Here is an 8037-nt window from a genome sequence, read left to right on the forward strand (position 1 = left end):
TGTGTGTGTGTATACGTATGTATATACTTACAAGAAGCAGAGTACAGCATTAGGAATAGTGACAGTGGAAATGTAATGGCTCTGTGCGATGCCAGAGGGATAGTGGATGGGGAGAGGGGGGTTCACACAGTGTGAGGGATATAAATGATAAATGTCTAAGTACTACTTTGTCTTTTATACCTGAAACAAATTAAAAAAATATATACGGATAATTTTATCATCAAAAAATATATATTGAACTGGTAGAAGTCCATAGGCTAAAGAAAAAAGGTATTAAATACAAAGTGTTAACCAACTTTATCTTTTCTAATTTTACAACAGCTTCAGGTATTGAGACCTAGTTGGTTTCTTGTATCTATCCTTTATGAGCATAACTCTATCTTCTATGTAACACTCCTCAATGCTTTTTACTGGGAGCTTCATTTTGTGATGGAGAAGATCGTTGCATCCAACTTCAACCATTTGTTCTTCCCAAGATTTCATTTAATTGTAATAACAAATTTTATCATCTTCAGCAAGTTAAATATATATACTTACTTTTGAGAACTGGAGAGATTTTTTCCAGTTTTCATTCATAGTCTTCACCTTTAACTGTGATGTATCATCCTTGGCTTCCTGGAAGCCTGCAGATATAAAAATGTTAAAAGCTGAGCAAGGTTTTGTCAGTTTTCCACGCATTGTTAACTCTCTCTTTTTTATTATTGCTTTCGTTTTTAAACACTTTTGCATGATTTCTTTTTCCAAAGATATCATCTGACTTGGAGTTAGCTGTTCTTAAATTGTTTCTCTCTTCTTTGTATGCCTGCCAGTCTGCCTTGTAAGCATCTTCATATATTTTTTTCTCTGAATCAGGAAGTTCCCTCCATAGAGCAATGATTTTAAAAATTAGACCTGAATTTTTCACACCTGGGTCCTGAGCTTTAAATATGGATAGTTGTTCTATAGGAAATAGAACATATGAAGTCATAGCCTTCTTTGGATAACTACTCAAGGTGATGAAAACATACAAAACTGAAGGAAGGGTGCAGTTGACTCCCACAGCCTGCACAGAGATCCACTCTGGACTTCCTAGGGCACTCAGCACAGCTCACATGCTGCAAAGAAGCTCCATTACACCCACCACCAAGTCAGTAACCTGCCCTCAATCTCATATAGCCCATGATACAATAGAACAACCCCAACAATGACAACTGGTCCTGTGGGCGACCTTCCCATATTCTCTATCATGCCCACCACTTGTGAGGCTATGCAGTTGTCTTTGAGTGTCCTAGGCTTCAATATCCGTCTCCTAAAAGGGAAAAAAGGGAAAAAGAGAAGCGGGAGGGGAGGGCACCAGCCCTCGAAATCCACTGGAAGTCACTTCAGCTGGATGGGTAGGAGCTTGCAACAATGGGGGGTGGTGCAACAAAAATTACAGCCAACCTCTTTGCACCTCTGTGACCAGAAGAAGCAATTGCTGACAAGAGCACAGATCCTAGATATCTGGAGGACAGGTCCTTTTTTGCCCACTCTGGCTTCTGAAAGCTGTATATAAACTGGTGTAGGAAAACATACACAGCTGTCTGCCCTGTGACTGTGGATGGTGGATGGGCTGTTGCTACTGTGTAAGAGCTGAAATTGACTAAAAGTAACTGAACTTTACCATCCAATCCTTCCCCTGGAAATTGCAACCCTTGAACAGACCCCAGAGTTCCAAAATATAGTAGACCCTTGAATAACAGGAGTTAGAGCACCAACCCTTACCCCCTGTGCAGTCAAAAATCCACGTATAACTTTTGACTCCCTCTAAACTTAACTATAGTTGTCCTCGGCATCCACGGAGGATTGGTTTGAGGACCTCCCATGGGTACCAAAATCTGCAGATGCTCAAGTCCCTTATATAAAATGGATATAGAACAATGCATAGAGTAGGCCATCTATATTTGTGGATTCCCAAATGCAGATTGAAAATAGTTTTTGATCCGTGGCTTGTTGAATCTGCAGATATAAAACCTGGGAATACAGAAGGCTGACTATATAATTATTTTTAAAAATCCACATGTAAGTGGAACCATGCAGTTCAAACTCATGTTATTCAAGGGTCAACTGTAGTTACATTAGACAGATTCTGCCTGTGCAATTGTTTAGGTGAGGAGACAGATTCCTGGTGCTGCCTACTGCATCAGCTTCCCAGAACCCCCTCATGTGTTTAGTCTTAAAGGATTGTTTGGTTCACTAGATAGGCTGAGAGGAGAGAGCATTCTAGGAGATAGGAAAAGCTTGTGCAGACTCAGACAGAAAGGGTATGAGAGTGCTGGGGAAATGACAAGAATTTCTGTATGGATGGGCCAAAACGAAGAGGGATTAGGGGAGTGAAAGAGAGATGGAGAACAGTCTTTGGCCTTTGTGACAAATACATTCTCAGGGCAGAATTTTTGCTGATGTACAAATTCAAAATCCTATTCAAAGCATAGAATATGCAGGGATCAACCAAAGGTCCTGCATTTGAAGTGTTGAGTAAATTTCATTTGTTCAGCTTGTCTAAACACAGATATAAAAAGACCTAAACAGATCTTGAAAAGGATGTTTGAATTTTAAAAAAAGGCAGGGTGGGGGTTTTGGGGGGACAGAGTCAAAAGAACCTTTTGCTATTTTCAGGGAAATTATCTTCTCCATGCTTTGGAAATGGTGACTGCCACCTTGCACAGGCCACAGAAGTGGAGGGTCCTGTGGTCCCAAAGTCTCACGGGCACAATAGCCTCTTAGGAGGCTCTTTTGAGGCTATTTCCTGCTGGCCTGCTGTCTTTCTCATCTCTGCTGCTTCCAGACTTTCTCCTCAGTAACCAACCAACAGCTAACAGCTTGTTTATCCACAATGTAAACAACTAAGAGAATCAAGGAAACTCTTGTGGGGGGACCGCAGTATGAGAGAAGTTTGCATTTAATTTTATGAGCAATAAATAATAGGACAACAAACTCCTGTTGGGCATTTTGTTCAACAATAGCTACTGTGGTGGCTGTAACCCCATAGCCAACACATGCATCTTCTGCCCATTTTGTGTGGTACTAAAAACTTTCCACAACAATATTCGTGAAATGGTAATGCCATCTGCATCCATAAGAAGCATTAAGGTCTGTTCAGTGAGGGGCCTATTCGAGCACATTCAGAACCTCTGATTGACTCAACTAGAAATCTCAATTAACTAGAAAACTCCATTTTCCAAAGAATTCAGAATAACCAAGAATTCATTAGAATTTCCCTAACAGTAAGTTTTCTGGACTTATTCTCCTGAACTTAATCTAAGAAGTTGGAGCTGCAGCAACACACTTCACCTTACCCTACAGGGCTATTCCTTCACTTGACAATAATTTATTTAGCATCTACTTTGTGCCAGGCACTGTACTGGTTGTAATCGTTCAACTTCATAGGCAATGGTCGTAACCAAGGGGTAGGAGCTGTCATGTAGGAGACTCTGCTCGCTGCGCCATTTGTCTTGCGAGGTGGCCCCACTCCCCACATAAGAACACAGGATATGGCTAGGCCAAAAGGGAACACCGACCAACCCATAGATAGGGGAGTCATACCACTATATTCTCTCTGGCAGCCGGGCGAGACACACGCAGTAGTAGCCACACAATCCGCAGTCCACCAGAGAGAATATAGTGGTATTACTCCCCTGTCTGTGGCTCGGTGGGTGGTCCCTTTTGGCCTAGCCATATCCTGCCTTCTTATGTGGGGAGTGGGACCAGAGGCCCCACAGGCCGCCTCGCACGACAGAGCCTAAGTGCACTCAGTGGAGCAGAATGGAGAACCTGTGTTGTGGAAATAAATAAAGACCACCCAAATGAGAACAAACAGTGGCTATTGATTCAGAGCTTGCTATAACAAGGGAGTCAACCACCACCACTTGCATTTGGCAGAGACTCAAAGTCAGGCAACGGAGCAGGAAAGCATTAGGGTGAAAAAAAGGGAGGGTTCAAGGGCTGCTCTGACTGAGGTTGTTGGCAAAGAGAAGCTGGAAACAGCTGACTAGAAGTGGGCATCTTTATACATTGGTTTGGGGAACATATCTGGCTTTCTCTGGCTAGTCTTGAGTTAGAAGACAAAAAATAGGAAAGCTGACCATCGCTGACCAAGTCCTGACTGTTTGGGGCTGATTACTGCAGAGGTTGTGGGTCAGAATATATTGTCATACATGATCTGGCCAGTGTCTGTTTATATATTCAGTCTCTCCGTACACACACATCCCTGATTTTTATATTCATTTTCAGACTATTTGAGACCTTTATGAAATAGGACATGGCTAGAGGCAAAGCTGGGTGATGAAGTGAAGAGGTGAGTTCAGTATAGTGCTGAGCAGAGAGCAGACATTTAGTAAGTCCATGGTTCTATGATGGGGGCTGGAAGATAGTCTAGGACTTCACATTACTATAGCTCGTCCTCAGCTCCTTTCAATTCATTCCATTCATTCAACAAACAGTTCTATTTGCTATTGTTGTGTTAAAGGTCTTCTGTTTCCTCTATTAGTTCTTCCCCCAATGACTCTCATCTCTTCTGATGTTTCATCTTGGTCTGCCTGCTACCACTTTCTGAATTCTCTTAAATAGATTGTAATAGGCTGACGGATGGCCACCCCCAAAAAAGATATGTCCACTTCCTAATCCCTGGAATCTGTAAATGTAACCTTGTAAGAGTGAGTCAGAGGGCGACCACACAGACACAGAAAAGAAAGCCATGTGACTAGAACACCCCCAAAGACTGGAGAGATGTGGCCACACACCAAGGAATGCCAAAGAGTGCTGGGATCCCCAGAAGCTCAGAGAGGGACATGAAATGGATTCTTCCTAGAGCCTCTGGAGGGAGCGAGGCCCTGCGGACACCTTGGTTTTGTGCTTTTAGCCTCCAGAACGATGAAAGAATAAACTTCTGTTGTTTTAAGCCACCAAGTTTGCAGTCATTTATTACAGCAGCCTCAGAAAACAAAGACAGTCACCCATAGAAAGAAATTACTTTTGTTTAGGTCAAATAATTGTGTGATTTTGAATACTATGTTTACATAAACACCATTAAAACCACCTACAATTTTTTTCAGAAGAAACAAAAAAATACCCATGACCCTCACCAGGCACATTGATTATCTCTGTTTCTTTATGGTCTCTTCCAGTCATTATACTTATGAGTATATAGTGTAAAACTAGCATTTGCAGTTCTTCATTTTTACTCAACTTTACAATGGAGACATTGTCCCATGTGACTTAGTTGTCTTCACCATTATATTCATGGTTGTACTTCATAGAGTGGAACTGCAAGCATTCATTACTCAATCATTCCTCTACTGTTAGGTATCTAGGCTATTTCCAAAGTTTTTGTTACAGATAATGTTGCAGTGAAAAATAATAGCAATAATAGCCACCATTTGTGGTGTGCCGACAATGGCCTATGCTCAGACCCGTTACTATATAGTTTTATTTAAGTCTCTCAATCAACAACTCTTTGAAGCAAAAAAGAGTTTGTTTGAGGGGGGAGAAGGGTATCACAGATGAAGGAAATGGGGCTCTGAGAGGTAAATCAACATGCTCCAAACCCATAAAGCCAGGGAACAGGGGTGACTGGATTGTAATTTAATTTGTCCGACTCCAAAACCCTTTCTTTGTCATTAAGCCATACTGCCTCCCAAAAGTTAGTACAAATAAAAATTTTAATTTGCATCATATCCTCAAACTACATTGCCAGGAGTGAGATGACAAAGTCAGGGGTTAAATGCCTATCATGTCCTAAAACCAAGCTGTCATACCACCTAGGCTGGTTATTTCCCATTGAGCCACCCCAGCTGCATCCACTCTCCATCCTTCTCTGCCTTGTAGGCTGAAACCTACAACCCCATCACCCAACTGCCTCCCCCCACCCTGCAACCTTGCCCCCCCCTCCCGCCCCCAGCTGCTGTCTTCAGGTTGGGCAGGAGGAGAGAGCGGTCAGGCATTTCTTACTCTGCTTCTTCTGCTCAGCCTGCAGTTTGGAGAGTGGCTGTGACCCTCCTCCTCTGACCTCTGAGTGCTGGCTTCAGTCCTCTCTGTTTCCAGTCATGGCTCCTTCCTGCTCTCCCCCTTCAGGCCTACGTATGGGTAAGAATGGCTCCCTGGTTGCTGATCCCAGAGTGCTTCACCATCCCTGGCTGACTCCCTTAACTCTGCCCACTCCTCCCTAAACACCCTCGTTCTCCCTCTTGAGTTAACCTTCTGAGGGCACCATCTCATTCCTGTAGAATGTTTGCACTATTCCCAAGTTTTTACAGCCTGAGGTCTGCAAGCACAAGAAAGAGTTGTAGGACAGGTATGTGATCCCTTTGGATGTAGACCTTTCTGGAGCTTCCTGTCCAGCCCTCCAGCTGTGACTGCTGTGTGAAGAGTGGGCTGAGCTTCCATGGGACCCTGTCCTCTTCCCCCCAGGTGGATGTCTCATGTAGGCAGGGCCACCTTCTCCCAAGAACTTGGAACTTCCTCATGCTGCTGCTATAGCAGAGAGGTCAGGTACCTCTAGGTATGGGACCAATGGTCCACCGTGTTATGTTGGAGAGAAATAACCTAGTCTGTACAGAAAGAGAGAGAGGAGACTGAAGGAGATGGAGAGAGAGGGGAGAGACAGAAGAGAGGAGATGGCTCTAGAGAAATGGAAAAGTAATCTGAACTCTTGTCTTTTCAGTTCTTGGTTCTAGACCCTTGTGAAGCCCAAGTGTCTTTGTCTTCAGCTTCTCTGAGGAAGCTCCATATTTCTTCTTGTAAAGCAACCGCCTTTTGTTTGAGCTAGTTTGAGCATATTTCTGCTTAACCAAATTTTCTTGACAAAGACCCCATTGCCACATGGCACAAAAGTTCAACTTGGCCTCCTGGGGAGAGCCTCACCCCAGGACCCCATGACAGGTGAGTAGGTGTGAGACCCAATCACCTTCTAATATAGGAGCCTTGTGGCGCTCACACCTAGGAGGTGCAGGGACACCTGAACGTCATTGTGCTCTCTGGTTTTGAGGGGTGGGTAACTGTGTAGCAGTGCACTCAGGCTTAGAATTACTGTCTGGGGGGTGGGAGGGAAGGAGGCTGGTTGTAACCCGGGCCCAGCAGCGAGGATCAAAGGCCTAAACATTGTGTATATTTTTATCTGAAGGTCACAATTAGGCGTACAAAGATATTATTCAGAAGGTACTTATTCCAGCATTACATATAATAGCAATAAATTAGAAACAAGCCAACTGAATTGGTGAAAATATCACAAGGGGGTCACTGATCATTTCTAAGGGGAAAAGTAACTTTCTTGGCAAGTGACTTATGTTTACATACATCCTGTATTTCAATTTTATTTGTTAATATTTCTCACCTGGACTTGAGCTACTCAAGAGAAGGGTATCATCACAGGCCCATATAGTAGGTCCTCATCTTTATGCTAATAATTAATCAATTACCTTATTTACAGACACTGAGAGTACTGAACGCTGATGATAATGGATAATGCCTTTATTGCTATAATATATTCTTTCAATACTGCTTGTGCTGCATGCCTAACATTGTGCTAGGTGTTGGGGATACAGCAGGGTACAAATATTACAAAATGTAACCCCACCCACCCCCCACCACAAAAACTTTACAAAATCTTACCAGGAGCCATACATGGGGGCCATGTATGGGGGCCACACATTTGCCTATTTTAAAACAAGAAAAGGAAGAAAGAAGGAAAGACTACACTGCAGCACAGGAGAATAAGTGCAGAATAGGACTCAGAAGGCTTGGGTTTATTTTCAGCTTTCTAGCTGTGTGACCTTGGGAAAGTCACTTGACCTCTCTCAGCCTCAATTTCCTCATCTGTAAAATAGAAATGATGAAACTATCTAATAAAATTGTTGTGAGGATTACATTAATTTAGACATGTGAAGTGTTTTGAATAATGTCTGGCACATGTTGAATCCCAAACAGCCCTGAGTAGGTCACATAATGTCTCAGCTTCAGTTTCTTCCCCTGTAAAACAGGGGATAATGGTAACCTCTCCCTCATGGATAAGGTTCAAGTGAG

At 43.0% G+C, this 8037-nt stretch overlaps 1 pseudogene across 1 annotated transcript; it reads right to left on the reverse strand.

Moving 5' to 3' along the window:
* Positions 1-312: 312 nt before the first annotated feature.
* Positions 313-6892, reverse strand: LOC308501513 (transcription factor A, mitochondrial-like; annotated as a pseudogene). The gene is made up of 2 exons: positions 6880-6892; positions 313-1011 (listed from the first exon to the last, which is right to left on the reverse strand). The product of its transcript is annotated as a transcription factor A, mitochondrial-like (transcript).
* Between the last annotated feature and the right edge of the window lie 1145 nt (positions 6893-8037).

This window comes from Rhinolophus hipposideros, assembly GCF_964194185.1.
Source record: "Rhinolophus hipposideros genome assembly, chromosome: 8".
NCBI lineage: Eukaryota > Metazoa > Chordata > Mammalia > Chiroptera > Rhinolophidae > Rhinolophus > Rhinolophus hipposideros.